This window comes from Mastigoproctus giganteus, chromosome 1 (genome assembly GCF_048544385.1).
Source record: "Mastigoproctus giganteus isolate SK-2022 chromosome 1, ASM4854438v1, whole genome shotgun sequence".
Classification (NCBI taxonomy): domain Eukaryota; kingdom Metazoa; phylum Arthropoda; class Arachnida; order Uropygi; family Thelyphonidae; genus Mastigoproctus; species Mastigoproctus giganteus.
In genome coordinates this window covers 169,092,525-169,109,236 of record NC_143575.1, presented here as the reverse complement: position 1 = coordinate 169,109,236, position 16,712 = coordinate 169,092,525, and the positions used below count along the sequence as shown (strand labels likewise).

The 16,712-nt window shown below is 37.2% G+C and overlaps 1 protein-coding gene across 11 annotated transcripts in view; it reads right to left on the bottom strand.

Annotated features, from left to right (window-relative positions):
* The window catches only part of LOC150091249 (tyrosine-protein phosphatase Lar-like), a 1,641,114-nt gene that overhangs the window by 1,430,894 nt on the left and 193,508 nt on the right, over positions 1-16,712 (bottom strand). The gene's annotated exons all lie outside the window — the stretch shown is intronic.

Genomic DNA, 16,712 nt, shown 5'->3' with positions numbered 1-16,712 from the left:
TAGTGGGCGTAGCAAGAATCGGATGGGTATCATAGAAAGTATAATTTCCTCAGCTGGTAGGTATGGAGTAAAAGCATGTTAATAACTGCAGGCAGAGCTTGTGTATGCGAGGACAGTACAAATATGGTAGCAATAAGATAAATGTGGACACAGCCAACAACTTCGTTTATGTTTCTATCGAACCAATACTTGCTTTCTGTTTATGACTTGCTCACCACAACATGTTTGCTGTGAATTTGTGATTATGCATTCTTTGACATGCAAAAATTAAATGGGGCTTCACACGTTCATGTTTGTCGACTTTTATATCGCTACTGCCATATTTGTACCGATGCCACACGAATAGATGTGGAGCGCTTGAGGGTCAAAAGTGCAGAAAATATTACTTCTGCATCAAATGGAGAAAGTAACCTTCATACTGAGAGCGCAAGTTTCGTAAACTTTGTAGCCTTACCTTTCATACACCTTGTATAAACAGATATGTCAGGGCAGTGTTCTTCAGGTAGTGTCAAGGATACAGCATTTTTAAGGCCGGTTTTTTTTTATATGCAGGATGAACAAGTCAGGTAATGTGCACATTGCATACATATCAGGAGCGTTCGATTATCAGATAATGTATCCCATGGGATTAACTTCTGTATTGTACCTCACCACGTGATGTTCAGTGCTGGAATCATAGGGAACATGGGTTAACTTGTTGACATGATAAAAAAAAAAAAAAAACAGTAAACTGCAGCCATTATCAATCCACTGCTGGATGGAAGCCTCCTCAAATTCATATTGAGGGAAATGGGACCATAATCTGCCACGCTGGTCCAGTGCGGGTTGGCAGATAGACCGTATTTAGCAGTCAGGAGCTTGTACCCCGGTCAACTCAAAGAGCGTGTGCTACTGCACCCACGCTCTGACCACTCGCTAAGGAAGGCCTTCCGTTGACATATGTAGCACAAAAAGAGCTGGTGCTCTAGATTTCTCGCAACGCTTTTATAGAGGTGGAACTGTGGGACTATGAAATATGGTCTAAAATGTCCATATGGACCAGTAAAACATTATGAAAATGTGTCTACCTGACTTTCCCTTGAGTTATTACGAAAAACACTTTCATTTACATAATTTTTTTGTGTCGGGTACTGGGGAGAGGCTCGAAATCGAAATTGGTTTTAAACGAATTTCCCAGGAAATAATGAAACGTACACTGAAATTTTGTATCAATTCCACATTTCCTTCTCGAGTAAGATTGCCAACACTGCAACTAATATAGGTTTGTGCACTGGTCAGGAGGAATTGCAATGCTGTCGAATCGGAATTAATCTTAAATTCTTCCCAGGGACTAAAAACAAACTGCAAAATTGGTGTCAATAACATATTTCTAGTGGTTTGATTTTAATGATATTTAGGAAGGATTAACAAATCTTTCTAAAAGATCTAAATATAATTTCATCCAAATAAAGTAGTTCACTGGGAGTCGAGTTGTAGCAAACGGACAGAGTGAAGACAGCAGGCGCATTACGAATTTGTGACCGCGATTGAAGATGGGCTAAATGCTGCTTGAAACTACTTGACTCAGTACAGCTTTAAAACGCACAAATGGAAATACATAAGGAATAACCAGGAAACAGAGTGAGCTAACAACAAATCTAAAGACAGTTCATCAAATTCTAGTGTATTTAATACATAAGTTCATAAGCGTTTTTAAGGGGCAGGAAAATAACCATTGTGTAATATCCTTTATAGTACCGTATATGACGACAATTATTCCTCCCTTACAAAAGCCATCTCCTCTTGGAGAGGGGCGAGAGCCTTTGTTTCACTATCGTCAGCGAACTCGAATAGTCGGGTTAAAAGTAAGCCACCCTGCACTTTTCCTGACGAGATTGGAGCCGGAAAGAGACTGGAGACGTGAACGGAAAGAAAGTTCCCGAGCAGAAGACAAGTGTCCGATGGCCCATAATCCAAAACACCATGACCTTATAGTGAAAAGCTATCGACGTTTTTTCCGTAAATGACCGAGACGCAAGAAGCAAAACGTACGAGATACTGAAAGATGTTCCAGATTCATAAAATTGTAGTGTGCTGCAACTCTTGTCAAAAGTACTCGATTCGTCTCTGCTTAGGTGATACAATAATGCTCTTGTAAGTATCGCCACCTGGTGGATTATTTCTAGGTTAGGGATGTCAGAAATTTCGATAGTCAGGCATTTGAATTCGGAAGTACTGCTCACTATTTACGATATAGCGTATATTAGCTTTACTTTTGCAATTCACAGTACACATGTACTGCAAATTATTTAATTTTTTCCTTAGCATCTACATCTGTCCTAGCGTGTAATGTTCTCTTAACTTTCGGTTTATTTAATTCGACTCGTGTTTTTAGCTTTGTGGCTTGTCCTTTTCGGTTTATTTAATTCGACTCGTGTTTTTAGCTTTGTGGCTTGTCCTTTTCGGTTCATTAAGCGACTTTGTGTAAATGGTTAGGAAAACTCAAGCACCGTCATGATTTTGTGATTATTTTTTGAAATCTCGCATGCACAAAGCGAGATAGGATTATATAAATTCCTTCTATCGGAAAAATCACACAAGACAAACAACGGCTAGATGGAAGATGATTGTGCACCCCTTAATAGTTGGAGCTGATCACGGATGCCACGTACAGCGAGCACATATATATTTTTTAATCCACATCAAACAACATTCCTTTAAAATTAGAATTTACTCTCACGTCCCTGTTTATCTCTTTATAACAAAAGGAATAAATAGTATTATCAGACGTAACTCAGGAGGTATTTCTACGCGCGGGGCAGTTACCGCTGAAGCACGCCCCCTTTCTCCCCGACTCGAAGAACTTATATCATTAAATTCCTCAACTCTGACGCCCCTTCCAGCCTTGCACCAAGGCAGTTCCTCAATCGCAAAGCCTTTTTTTTTCTTTTTTCATCCCAACCCCACTCCCCTTTCGGAAAAATCTTCCATCTCTTCCTCTGAAAACGAGTATATAATAATAATAATAAAAAAAAAAATTTAAAAAAATTGAGAAAAAAATCTAAACGGATGCTTCTAGAATTTTAACGACGACCCCGGATGTAGCAAACAATACTTGGATGTTTATGTCTTGACAAATACGGTCAAAGTTGTAATGTCCTTGCAAGACAGCTTGCCTCCTAACGCCGCTTATGGATGCAACGAGGCAGGTGAACGGTGAACAGCTGCCTTATCTTACATTCCCCTTTCTTCCTGGTAGTAGTAGTCGTAGATGGGGGGGTTGCATCACGTGCACGTCACAAGGACATTCACAAGTAGAATTTTTCGAAGGTGATGTCACGCCAGACATAACTTTCCCCATTCACACTCGGGGGGGGGGGGAAGAAAGAGAAAGGGTGGGGAAAAGCTATTCGACTGGCTGAGCAAGTAGCAAAGCTGTAGGGAAGGAAAGCGGGTTAAAATACAGCTACGTCCATCGCCACCTACACAATTCAAGTAGCAAGGTCTCGGCGTGATGCACGACTAGCAAAAGGTTACTAAGTTGAAGGAATCCGTAACTTGAAAATCTAACTTTATGCGCGCAACATCGAAAGAAATATATCCAACGAGCATCTTATTTCGAACTTTAAGTAATTTTTATCATTTTCTTTCTTACGTCATTCGGAAAAGAGAAACGAGTTGGGAGGATTGCGCTGTGCGCTCGAGGGCATTTTGTAGCTGTTTTTCCATCCACCGGAAGAAACCAGGATTCTTCCCAACCTCAATCGTTTGGTCAAAAAGGAGTTAAAATATTTTTAACATGCAAATTCAATGAACACTTCCACAACGCATTAAAAGAACCCATCGCTCTATCACAAAAAACAAACAAACAAACAAACAGATTCCTAAAGCGAAAAGCGCTTTTTATCCTTCCTGGCATCGACTGTGATGGGTCTTGAGTTCATTGACTTCTTTACCTGGTACTAATTAATTGCCTTCTCAGTCTACTTCATTACATACATTAGACAATTTTACGTCAGCCGCTAAAATAACATCTTTTCCGATTAGGTTTCTTCCAACAACATTTCCAACAACATATCCTCTTATACACTCAGGAATGACAGGTGACACCAGGTGTGTATTTGCGAATCTTGTGGAAACTGGATGGTCTCATTACCGTGGCACAAAGTAACGGTTACATTTGAATAAGAAATCCTCTAGTTAGTTTAGAGTTAGTTTTCATTAAAACAACCTCAGTGAAATGACTCTAGAAGTGAGGGTGGTGTAATCTAATGTCGGACGCAGGCGGAAAACTTATTAAGAGGTATTCTCTATTAAAGTAGAGAAACGAAATACAGGAGAAATGTCACCATTGCTGGTAAATTCGGAGTGCAATAGGCTAATTAGTTTGCATGTTTGTAGAATAGATTTACTTGGCAAGTACGGACTGGATTTACAGACTGGATTCTCCATTCCTCAGGGTGGCTGTTTACTTAACAGTTACTTGTTTACTTCGTGGAATGGCGTGGGAATGACCTGCATGATTACAAAGTGCATTACAGTGACAAAATTAAAGGTCTGCCTACAAAGTCCCCAACAAATTAAAGCGAGAGAAGTGGTCTCGTCTTATCTACTAAAATATATACTGAAAGACGAGACGGACTTTAAATAGAAAGTCTCAAGTCATATCATCAGAGTAGGCATGCGACTAAGGCGAAGTCGATCAGATATTAATAGCTTGCCAATTTGGCTTTTACGTCGGCGTAACCAAAAGCCATAAGGCATCAGTATATAGCTGTAAACTATGTATAATATAAGGTCGTTTTCAAAATTTCTGAAAGAACCATGCACTCCCTGCCAGAAACCGATTAACATGGTCACAGTGTGAAAAAAGCTCATTAGTATCTTTGTCTGACGGAACTTAAATCCGGACTTCTCCCACATGGTGTGGGAGGACAGCTGTTGTAACCACTGTGCCATTCACGAGGATTTACAGGCACTGTCACGGTTGTTCATAACTTTCACGTGGTTCAAACAAACAGTAATGTAGTGCTGAACTGCTACACGTATTGTTGTGTGATGGAAAAAAATTGGATATTTTAATCAGACACGTTCCTGATCAGGAAGAGGGACTGTATAAGTGTTACGTTTGAAAAGTTATCAAAGGAATTAATCAACATTACCCTTGCAAAGAAATGTCTCCTTTTGGCATAAATAGCGCGAGAAATAGTTTTATGGTGGCTGATGGGAGTGTAGGCTCTTCAAGAAGAAGCGAAAGGAAGAGTATTTAAACTGGAAATAACCTTAGAAAGAGGTTTCGACTCCTGGCACATCATGTGCATCATTTATATCCAAAAATATAATTGATTACTTGTGTTTTCTATAATTATCTCTAGACGTGTGAAGATAACGATAAAATACGAAGCCGGTTCTTTACAGAATAGAAGTACTACAGTGGTCAGAAGTTCTAGGTCGTTTTTAAATGCCCCCCTCCCCCCTCTCTGTATAGCTTTCATCCACATAATTATCGCGTTTCTTAAACTAACGGTTTATTGATAAGGAATGAATTGCAGCGTAAATGTTGAATTTTGGGTGCTGAACACTTGATTTTTCCCCCATTTGTGATGAATGTTTCAGTTCTTAATTTGGTTATCTTATATATATATATATTTCCCCCCCCGCTGGTACCCTTAGTCTGGGCAGTTATGGATGCGGAATTTTTACTGGCACCCAATAATATAATAGAACATCTAGTTTGTATGGATTTCACTCATTAGAGCACACAATGATTGGTAGCACCTGAGGTTCACCGCGTTTCACGATTTCATGATGTAGACCGACACTGGGCAGGCTTTCCAGGTGATCGCCTTCCTGGTGACAAAGCGGCCAGAATCAACACAGCAACATACACTTCACAAATTTTTCTGGCCGTTTTGCATATTTTATATCATCACAGTATACCAAAGTGGAGTTGAACTAACGTTCTGGAGCCGCTGCACATAAAATACTATCCTAGTCTACAAGTCATACAGACCGATTTCACTGCGGTCGCATTTGGGAAATATACTGCAATGACATAACTCGCAGATATTATCTTCTTTTTAAATAAACTAACATATGTTCCTGTTCTCAGTTTTTACTTCTGTACTGGTAGGGGCTGTGAAGAGCCCTCTATGAATTAATGAAGCATATAAATGGCGCAACTTTCATATATACTCTATTGCCCTTCGTTGTCTTTAAGGGAGGCTTCGACACCCTTTCGTGTAAAGTCCGCTTCGGCCACCTTAGAATTTAACTGCTATAATAATCTATCAACTTTTCAATAATTGCCGACTATCATATGATTATAATTTCATATCAGTCCGTCTCTAGGACCATCTCCAGGGGTGTTACCAGGCGGTCCATACTTGCAGTCCTGGTTTAAAACAGTACTCCATATCTATATATGGAAATTCCAAGCGGGATTTAAAAACTCAAAGAATTTTGCTTTAAGTAAACTTCAGTTGGTATACTGCTAATAAACTAACTGTATCGACTAAAAATTCAAAAATGATCTTCCATGGAAAACTTGATCACAATAGACTTCCTTCTGTGAAACTTGTTGGTCACCCCTTACCACCTGTAACCACTAACAAACATTTTGGGATTACCTTGATGAGAACCTCAATGACGATTATTCAAAATCTACTTGAAATAGTTTCTTGGCCATGCTTCCCAGAATTAAGACACTACTGGAGCCTTAAAAATAACACCTTAAAGTGTTTTGTCACACCGTTTTTGTTCATCTTATATTATATACTGCTAACACTTGGTTTCATATAACTAAACTAAAGAGCAACCAATCTTAACACGGTACAGAAAACTTTTCTTTTTGTCTCTTGAAATGCTGCAGAACTGTGTCCAATCCTGCTTTGCAGGCAAATGCCAGGACTTCTATAAAGGGGTCTCCTATTACGAAATAAAAGGAAATCCTGTTAGTTTCAGACTGTTTGATCTTTAAGATCAAAATCTATAACTAACAATTTAAGATCAAGCGATCCTCTTGTTTAGATCCTAAGGAGAAATGGCGTTCGGAAGCAACCTACATAAAATTCTATACAGTCCACATGTATCCTCTCTTTTTATTGCAGAGATTTACAACGCAAGTCACACATACAAATTTTATCATATGATTCCACTAGATTAACGCATAGGAATCGACCACAAATTTCATAATCCAGAGAAATACCGGGCAGATATCGTTTCCATGTTATCTCATAAATAGCTACACTCAAAACAGGAATGGTTAAAGTATCCCTATTAAAAGTTTGTTAGTAGTGAACAAATTCAAACATAATGGCTGAGAAGCATATTTAATATTTCATCGTTAAGATGCAGAATAAATTTCAACAATAAATTACGCTGGTTTACGACCTAATAAATTTTAACACACTGGAACTCCAAAGTACATTGCAATAGTGTACTAGACAAAGATCGCGAGTATAAATATAATGAAGCCATATAGAGAAACGCATTACAAATGCGACGATGTAGTTCATTTGCAATTCCATGTTACATACAGATACGCATGTAGTTGTTTAAGGTAAATGCCGAGACAATTATGGGAATGAGGAGTTGGTATATCTTGTAATGAACTGCGTGTACTCTATGTCAGTTTGTGTATGTGATCCTTACAAACTGGACAGTGGATACCAGGGCAGGCCTTCTGAATGATGGAGAAATGGTTTAGGTTCGAGTTCTGTCTCGATAGAAATAGACATTTTTCCCACACAACACCGTGGCCGAGTTAGTCAGCGTTAGATGAGGGGGTACAATTTTTCCCCCTTTCGAAATTCGGCTCCTTTTCCAAGAGGAAAACGGACGGTGTGACGCAACTGTATAATATACATGGTACAGTTGCTTCAGTGGTACAATAACATACAGCCACACTATGTACCACTGTGCTCAGTCGTCATTACTGCCTACTTAACGAACCAAAGTTCCCTGATCTTGTAAAAGCCTAACCGTATCCAAACAATCATAGAAATATTGACTTATTGGGAAGGCGAAGCTCAATCAATTGCATGGCTCAAATTAAAAGTAGTAATTAAAGCAAAAATCTGCATAACGCAATCGCCCCTGGGGGACAAATATTATTTTGCCTCACATTTTAAGTGAGAATTTTTATATTTCCAATGCACACGTTAATTTTGTAAAGTTGTAGGGTTACATTGTTTTATTTGATTACAGATGAAAATTATCAATTAAAAAGTACGTAGTATATTTATTTCTTGTCCACTTCAAAACCAAATTAAATTACTTTCATTTATAGAGAGTCGTATAAATTCGTTTATCATTTTAGGGGGTTGAGGTATTGCAACTTTTTATAACCCCTGAATTAAACAATTTTGTTTCCAGACTCATCAGTATTTTTTTTAAGTCGACTTTTAATATTGATATTTCGAATTTAGTTCGTTGGAATTCAACGATTGTATCTTAGCTATTTCACAACGTCGGAATGCATCTATATGTATCATGGTACTCTTTAGCAAAGACGCATTTTGAGAAATCTTTCACGGGTATGTCACTTACATAACTCAATTCCACACATCAAAAGAACGAAGCAATGAATATGTAAGTCGGCTGGCACCAACCAGGCGCCTAGCGACGGTCTGATATCGCCTGATAAAATCCGGGAGGTACTTCATTGAAGTGATATACACGATTTAACATTTTCCACTCTCTGCATTCAAATCTCTTTATTAATACAAAAACACAAGGATGCAGCTTGCACTAAAATAAAACCCGTAATAGAAGTTATAAATTCAGTTGCCATTCTTCATTTGCACGTCGTCTCTTAAACAGCCAAGATTGCTATAATTTAACTGATGTACAAATTTACCACTAGAGGTCGCATGCCACGTAACAAACTTGCTAAAAATATCACTTCCCCAAACGACATATTTAAAGCAAGTCATTCGTTCAAAATATTAACAGGAATAATAACAAGAATGATTTTTTTTTTTTAACCAAATGTTTCCCAGAAAAGCCGAGTCATACTGTAATGTCCTTTAATATGCTCGCAAGAACTAAAAGGATTTACATGTATATATTTTAGCTCTGGCAATAATTTCTTATAACCACACACAAAACAATGGAAACATCGAAATGTAAGTTAAAATGTTTCAATGGGAATTCTGGATGTATGTTCGAGCATGTTAAAGTATTTTATAGTGATTTGCGATTTATCCCCTCCCACTAAATTAGTGATTTAAATAAATTACAACAATTTTATTTATTGATTATTATTTTTCTCATTGTACACTTTTAAATTTTGATTTTTGTGAGTACCAGAATACTCCAGTACAATAGAGTACTCTGTGGTATCATCAGCGCTTTTCCGCTAAATATCAAGTTTTAACCAAAGGTAATGTTACTCGGCCTGAGTTAATTTTAACTCAGGCCGAGTAACATCAAAATCGTTAACTTCTATCAAAATTATATGAACTCTTGTTTTACACTAGTGTGTTCGTGGATATTTCGTATCGGCATTTATTTCAAGCCACAGTTTTCTCAGTGTGAGAGTGTACCTTATAGAAAGATAAATTAACACTTTTGATCTACTAAGAAGAACTAAAGCTTCATTTGCATTACACGTTCTTCATGATTATGTGCACTCTTATCTTAAAATGCTCGCTGTTAATTGGAATATAAAGCTATTGATACATAAGTGTTTCTCCCCCACTTTCTCTGTAAATGCATTATACATTCTCAAAATTGTTCTTGAAAACACGTTTTATTCACATTGGCATCAAGTTCCATCTACAAAGATAAATCATATATCGAATAATTTACAAAGAATCAAGTGGTTTAAGCTATATCTTCCTTGCACAACATCAGATGGAAGTTTGCTCGAGCAATCAACCACCCGCTGGCTAAAGGCAAACTTTCGCACATCTATTCTGCAACCGTCCTTCCTCAATTTGAATTTGTGCCCCCTCATATGTAGTCTGAGCAAGAGGAAGAATTCCATCAGCACTGAGCTTGCTCAAACCATTCAAAGCCTTAAAACACCTCAATCAGATCACCTCGCAGGTGCCTACTCTCGAGATGCTGCAATTTGCAGAAATTCAGGCTTTCTTGGTAAGAGCACCCATCGTTCCGGTCAACAATCTCGTAGCCCTTCTCTGTACTCCGTCCAGCAGCTCTACATCGTTCTTAAAAAACGAGGCTTCTTAAGAGTTTTATAAAGTAACGCACTTTAGAGAAAGATCTTAACTAAACTAAGCTAATATTCAAGCACTGTACATATTGCTAATTCGTACTTTTAAATGTTTTCTTTTATTGACCAACAATAATTATTACTAACATCTTTAAATTTGATAAAATATTTCTGAAAACTTATTTTATTGATTATTTGACAATGTGTGCTAGTAAATGTAAGGAGTTAGTATTATAGTTCAGTACTAACTCCTTGCATTTACTAGTATTCTTTTTTTTAAAAAAATTATATATAAAAATTATATACAGTGCTTTAAATCTTATCTCCAAGTACTCTATACGAGTTGGATCAGTTTTAAACTATTTCTGACCCTTTTAGTTTTAAGCTTTAAAGGAAGTCATGACTGAAAGATTCATTCTGAGCTTTCTTGTCCTTTGCTAAGAAATGTATTTGTGGGGAAGGGACGGGAAATTTCATAGCGAAATCAGTCAAGCATGTTCATATAGAGGGGGAAAACTTTCCCTAATTATCTCAACTTCCGTTGCGACAGTTTTTCTCCAATTTGGTACGTTAATTTTTCCCCCAAATTTCAATAAGTCCTTGGTATTTGTGCGTAAACACAAAACATATCCACAGATTATTTATGCTCACCATCACCAACCTTGTAAAACCCTTCTAGCCATTAATGAATATTATGGGAAGCGAGCTGGTAAACACTTAAAGTGTACAGCGCCCAGTTTCTTCGCCAAGAAGTTTAATATGAATACCCATCTCTTCCTGGTATATCTAATTTGGCCACAAAAGTAGTTTGCTGCATAATACATACTAATGAAAAATGATTCAAGGTTCATACTAGAAGACTTCTCTTGTGGTCGTAGTAACAAACAGAACTGAAAACTAACTGCAAGTCGCTGAAGGATTAGGGTAAAGATCGATATATTTCTCTGAATGATTCGTAATTATCTAGAACTTGTGTGTATACAGTTCCTTTCCAATATTTTACATAGAGCTTATCCAGATTCAAATACCTTGATTAAACTGCGTGTGTAATGAGAATGCAAGTACAATTTCCAGACAACTATTCCAATCTCCCAGTTATAACTCCAATCTCTGCACAGTATACAACACATCGTGATGTTATGTGAAGGAACAGGCAGAAAATAAATCCCTCTTCCTTTCCCCACTCCCCCAGGAGACTAGCTAAGAACAACTGGAGTGTCTTTTCTGATTTGAAACGCTGCCAACTGAAAAAAACATGACTTTTCTAAAAGTTCCAGTTTTACCAAAGAAAATCTATTCAGAAGCCAACAACTTCTGTTCTGCCTTAGTTAGCGTAGCTTTTGTTTCTATTCGTTGCACGTTTTTCCCTGTGAATAAGAGTTTGCTTTCCAAATTGCACACACAGAGCCTCGGGTACCAATTTACAGACGACAGTAGCGCCATCACAAAGAAACGGAGTAAAACGAAGTTCCCAACCAAGAAAACACTATAATCAACTCTTTGCATTAGTTTTCGTCAGGACTTTTAAAGAGAGAGAAAAAAAATGTTGGGCCATTTAGTGTCTTCTCCCCGTATCACGAGATGCCTCTTAGAAACTCTTAAGCATTCAGATTTTCATTAAAATCAATGAATGCAAGCGTTGTGTAATCGTTAGATACATTCAGGGAGCCACTTTGTTTTCAAGTGAACTTAATTTGAACAACAAAACTTCAAATTTTAAAAAATCTGAACTTGACTGGATGGCAGGTAATTGGTCAATAATACTGGCCACCTGCAGAGGAGCTGGTCAGTCAGTCTTAGAAAGCACCTATCAGCCGGCTTCGTGAACTGCATCTGTACTAGATGTATACAAGCTTGCACCTGAGGTCTACGAAACTCGTTTCTTAAACTACAAATCCCAAGCCAACTTTCTTCACAAGATGTTTAACAAAGTAAGCTTACCGACCAAACATTTTTGGTCTTAAAGCTTAATACGTTAAAATGCCTCAGAAAAATACATTTATATCTAACAAACAACAGAAGTAAACAGGAAATTTCAAATAACAGACAGGAAACGTTGCAAATGGGGTGTGGGAGAACGTTACCACAAAGATATCCAGGACTTAACGAGAGCAGAAAGTTCTGTGAATTTTGAGTTAGAAAGGCTTAAATGGTATCTAACTTAAGCACTTAAAAGTACTGTAATTTTGTATTGTTCTTATCATATTATTCTGAATGTCCACACAATGTTTTCTGTTAAGTGTTCTTGTTACAGAAGAAAATTACAGCAAAATCCCATCATCCGAAACTCTTCATTGGCACTTCGTTTCCGCAGTATACATTCACCATGATGCACACTCTTTCATATTAAATTTCTACGTGATTCGGATTAGTATTTAATAATGAAACTAATAACTCGTCTGTTAAAGAAGATTAATCTGGATCACGTATCCTTTTGTTATACGAAACATATCAGAGAGAGAAAAAAAAAAAAGTCAATTGCCTTCATTCATTCGCACCTTTGCAACAAGCATCGTTATTACATAATCATTACCGAGATGAATCATGGCCATTTATTTGACAAAATCCACTTTCTAACAAAAGTAGTTTTAAACCCAAAGGTATTATCTTCTCTCAGCTGGCTGGAGACACGTCTGACTCTTCGCATTATTGGTGACCTCAAACGAGGTTGCAATACTACAACTGGGGGTAGTGGATATCACTGGATGACAGCTTACAGGTAGCATCGCATACATATTCTCTCGATGTGTAATTTAAAGCAGAAGTCACTAAACCGGGATTACGAGTGCTTGAAGTTACCTCCAACATTAACGCCAGATGTCTTCGACATTGGTGGATTAATAGTTGTCAAATGAAATCATCAAAGGAATTCTGAAGATAAGAGCAATCAAAGAAAAATATGAACGAGCTTTTAATGTCTCGAATGATTTTACGGTGTAATCGGAGAGAGCAAGAAAAACTGCAGGGGAGGAACATAATACCAATTTCAGAACAGAAAGTCTGAAAGTAGGACATGCGCGCAAGCATTCAAACAATAACATTATCTGTCATCAGATCGAGACAATACATTTACAGTTGCGCAACTTTTAACTGAAACAGAGTTAATGTCTAACTGGTCTTCACAGCGTTTCAAGGCTAATCATTTGTCAATATTTCCCCCTTGTGAGGGGAATTAACTGTATTCCCCGCTTGTGAGGACCGAGAATATTCTTCTGGCAGAGCGTGTTCCATCTAAATAAGTATTTGCGCTCAATTTTCTTTTAATCTTGCATCATGGTTATCTAATTTCACCAACTATCTTCCCTCTATCAAGACTCCGACCGCATAATAAGACTTCTACAAATGTAAATTATATTCGCTCTTTCACATCAGCACTTCCAATCCAAAATGTTGTCGATAACACAATAATAATACTTAAACTATCTTATTTTACTCCATTTGAAAATAAACATTTGTGGTAATGAGTTCATATGCGGAACATTCTTATTATTTCTAGTGTTTAGTCCACATCAACGTACAGCGCGTACGAAAATCAATACCATTAAGTTTAAATGAACGTTTGCAGCCGCGTTATGCACAGCCATTTAATGAAACGTTTGTTTTGGTAGGGCAGATGATTATGAAACGTTTTCGGAAATTTCCATTTCCTCTTACATTTGTTTCTTGAATGGAGTAACGAAATAATCAACTGTCCCGGGTTTTCGCTGTGCCTTAGGCATATAAAATTGCTTCGTAAGCAAAAGATAGGTGTTCAAGAAATAGAGGGATGCGAAAGAAGGCTTAGAAGACGCAACGCTCGTTCGTCTAATAAATCTGATTAAGAAAATTCTCAAGAGTCAGATTAAGATCGAATAAATTATATACTTCAGATTTCCCGTTGCTACTTTAAAAAGATGTGGCAGTAACATTTATATTTAGAAAAAATAGACGTTATTTTATGTAGCTTATTGAAATATAATTTTAAAATACTTAATTCTCAAGAACCAGAAGCTTAAGCTAGAACGCTGCGTTTACAGAATATTATTTTGCTTTGCTTAGATAGGATTTCCCCCCCCCCCCCTTTTAATATGGTACCACTATCGTATTAATTAAAGTAAAAAACTTCATTGTAAGTTGTTTTTGTAAAAAAACAAAAAAAAAATAAACTTTAGCACTGCTGCTGATTCTAAATATTTTTCGCATTCTCTTCACCCACCTCAATAAAAAAAAATCAAAAGCCGACGCTATGCTTCACACTGTTTACAGTCTTCAAAGTATTGGAATACCATTTGCCGAATGACCATGTAATGATGATCGGTACAGAACTATCAAAATGTCTCAGCTGCAGATTCGATTTTTGAAACTACATTTTTTACTACTGCAGATAACGCAAGACCTAAAACGTTGGATGTCTATATAAGCTGGAATTATACAAATGAAATCTGCTATTGTCAAGTACGCTATCCCTTCTTATGTAATAAAGTAAGGGCCGCTTCATTTGCCAGATTCTGCGTATTCGGCCACTAGAGGAACTCTTTGCAATTCTCAGTCTGGCCATCTTAGGTCGACCCTGAAACATCTGTGTTGACAGATTCCACCCACTCCAATACTTCAGAAAGCAGGGCCTATCAAACGTCCTTTTAAAGCGTTCCGTATAGATATAAAAGACGGAAGGATATCCTTGTTTCCACAGGTACGTTAGACATCTTGCTAGCTAATGTACAAACCCAATCTGAAGTTTGGCCAAGTTAGAAACCAACTTGTGCTTCATCCACCCATTTTCAGATAGCTTACCACGAGTGAAACTGGTGGTCCGGCGACAGACTACTGTATTTGAATGGCCCGCTGAAGGTGAATCTGCGACAATTACGGGCGTTGATGATCCGGAACCAAATACAGGACTGTACTGACACAGAAGCAGCAGATCCAGAAACTTGGTTTTGGTATACGATTTTACTGGAGTATTAGCGACAATGGCTATTATACGCCAAGACAAGGTAAAAATAGATTCTGGTAACTTTAAGGGAGGTTACAAACAGGCCTCCGTAGCCGAGTGGTCAGGAGCGGGAGTGCACTAGCACACGCTCTTTGAGTAGACCGGGGTTCAAGCCCCTGACTGCTGAATACTACCAACCTGCACTGGACCAGCGTGGCAGATTATGGTCCATTTCCCTCAGCATGAATTGTTGAGGAGGCTTCCATCCTGCAGTGGGTTGATAATGGCTGCACTTTACTTTACTTTTACCTGGTCAAAAGGTTAAGGAAATGTTTAAAAGGCAGTATATATTCTGAAAATGCATGCTTTATTTTATATATAAATTAGTAAGTTGCAAAAAAAAAAGTGACACCTTGTCATTGTCGGATAAAATCTGACTGAGTGTATAAGGCTCAGTCAGACGGCAAAAAGTTGTAAAACGAGTATCATTAAAATCTAGGCATTCGATTAAAATGTGTCTCAGATATAAAACTGTCACAGGCTCACACATAAGAGGGTCATCAGCCCTCAGAGCCAGACACTTGTGTTATTAATTTTATTTGTGGAACCTTGTCCGCATCAATAGTGCTGTTTGAACATTTTTAAGCATTCACAAATAAAAGAAAGTGTAACATCTGGTTTATTTAATACGATATTACAATATTTACCTTACTATCCGAATGCTAGATCTTACCAATCTCTTAGCTCAATTAACTTAACTGAATCTCTTAATTAATTTAATTTTAAATAAGTGTTTTTGTTTAGAATTTTGTTTAGAATGGAGCGAGAAATTCCTCGTTACTGAAACTGATTATGAATAAATTTTGAAGCCTGAAAGACCCATTTAGATCACTATATTCGTTTCGACGACTGACGTTTCATTTTTCGACTAAACAAAGGTAGTATTTCGCCTAAAACGGAAGTTGGGGTGAGGGGGGGGGTTATGATCGAAGCTTAAGTAAATCTAAGATGGGGAAACAGGAGTTTACCGTGAGAAAAAAATTAAATTTTCTTCCAATCTTATTAAGAAGTTAAGTAACATAAAAACACATTAATAACTTATAATTTTACTATTATTGAGTAAAACGGTCAAATGTTTCAATAATAATGTTATTTTTGATGAATTCATTTAATACGCTTATATAAATGCTGAAAAGGTTAGGTTCGTAGCTATGGGAGGAGAAATCTCATAAGATGTGATGCGATTCAAACAAAACAGTAATCTGTCATCCTTTGTTGAAGTTTAACAATTATTGGAGCTATCACTAACGTGATATCTTGCTGTTTTAATATCGTGGTAATTGATCTATTAAAATTTAAAAATAAAGGAATTCAATGAAATCTAAGCTTACAATATTTTCCCTTATTTATGTAAGCAATTAAAAATCGGGATAATTTTGTTGTCCTGAATGACAAAATTTCAGCTTTTAAATGCTATTCGATTAACAATGACGAACTCTGAGTGGAGGATAACGAACAAAATGTTTCTGATGGCGATAGTTACATTCTCACGTTGAAAATATAATACCACGATGAAACGCACCGCATAAGCACTGTTTACAAATGCTAGCCATGCATTTCTGCAGTCCAATAATAGAG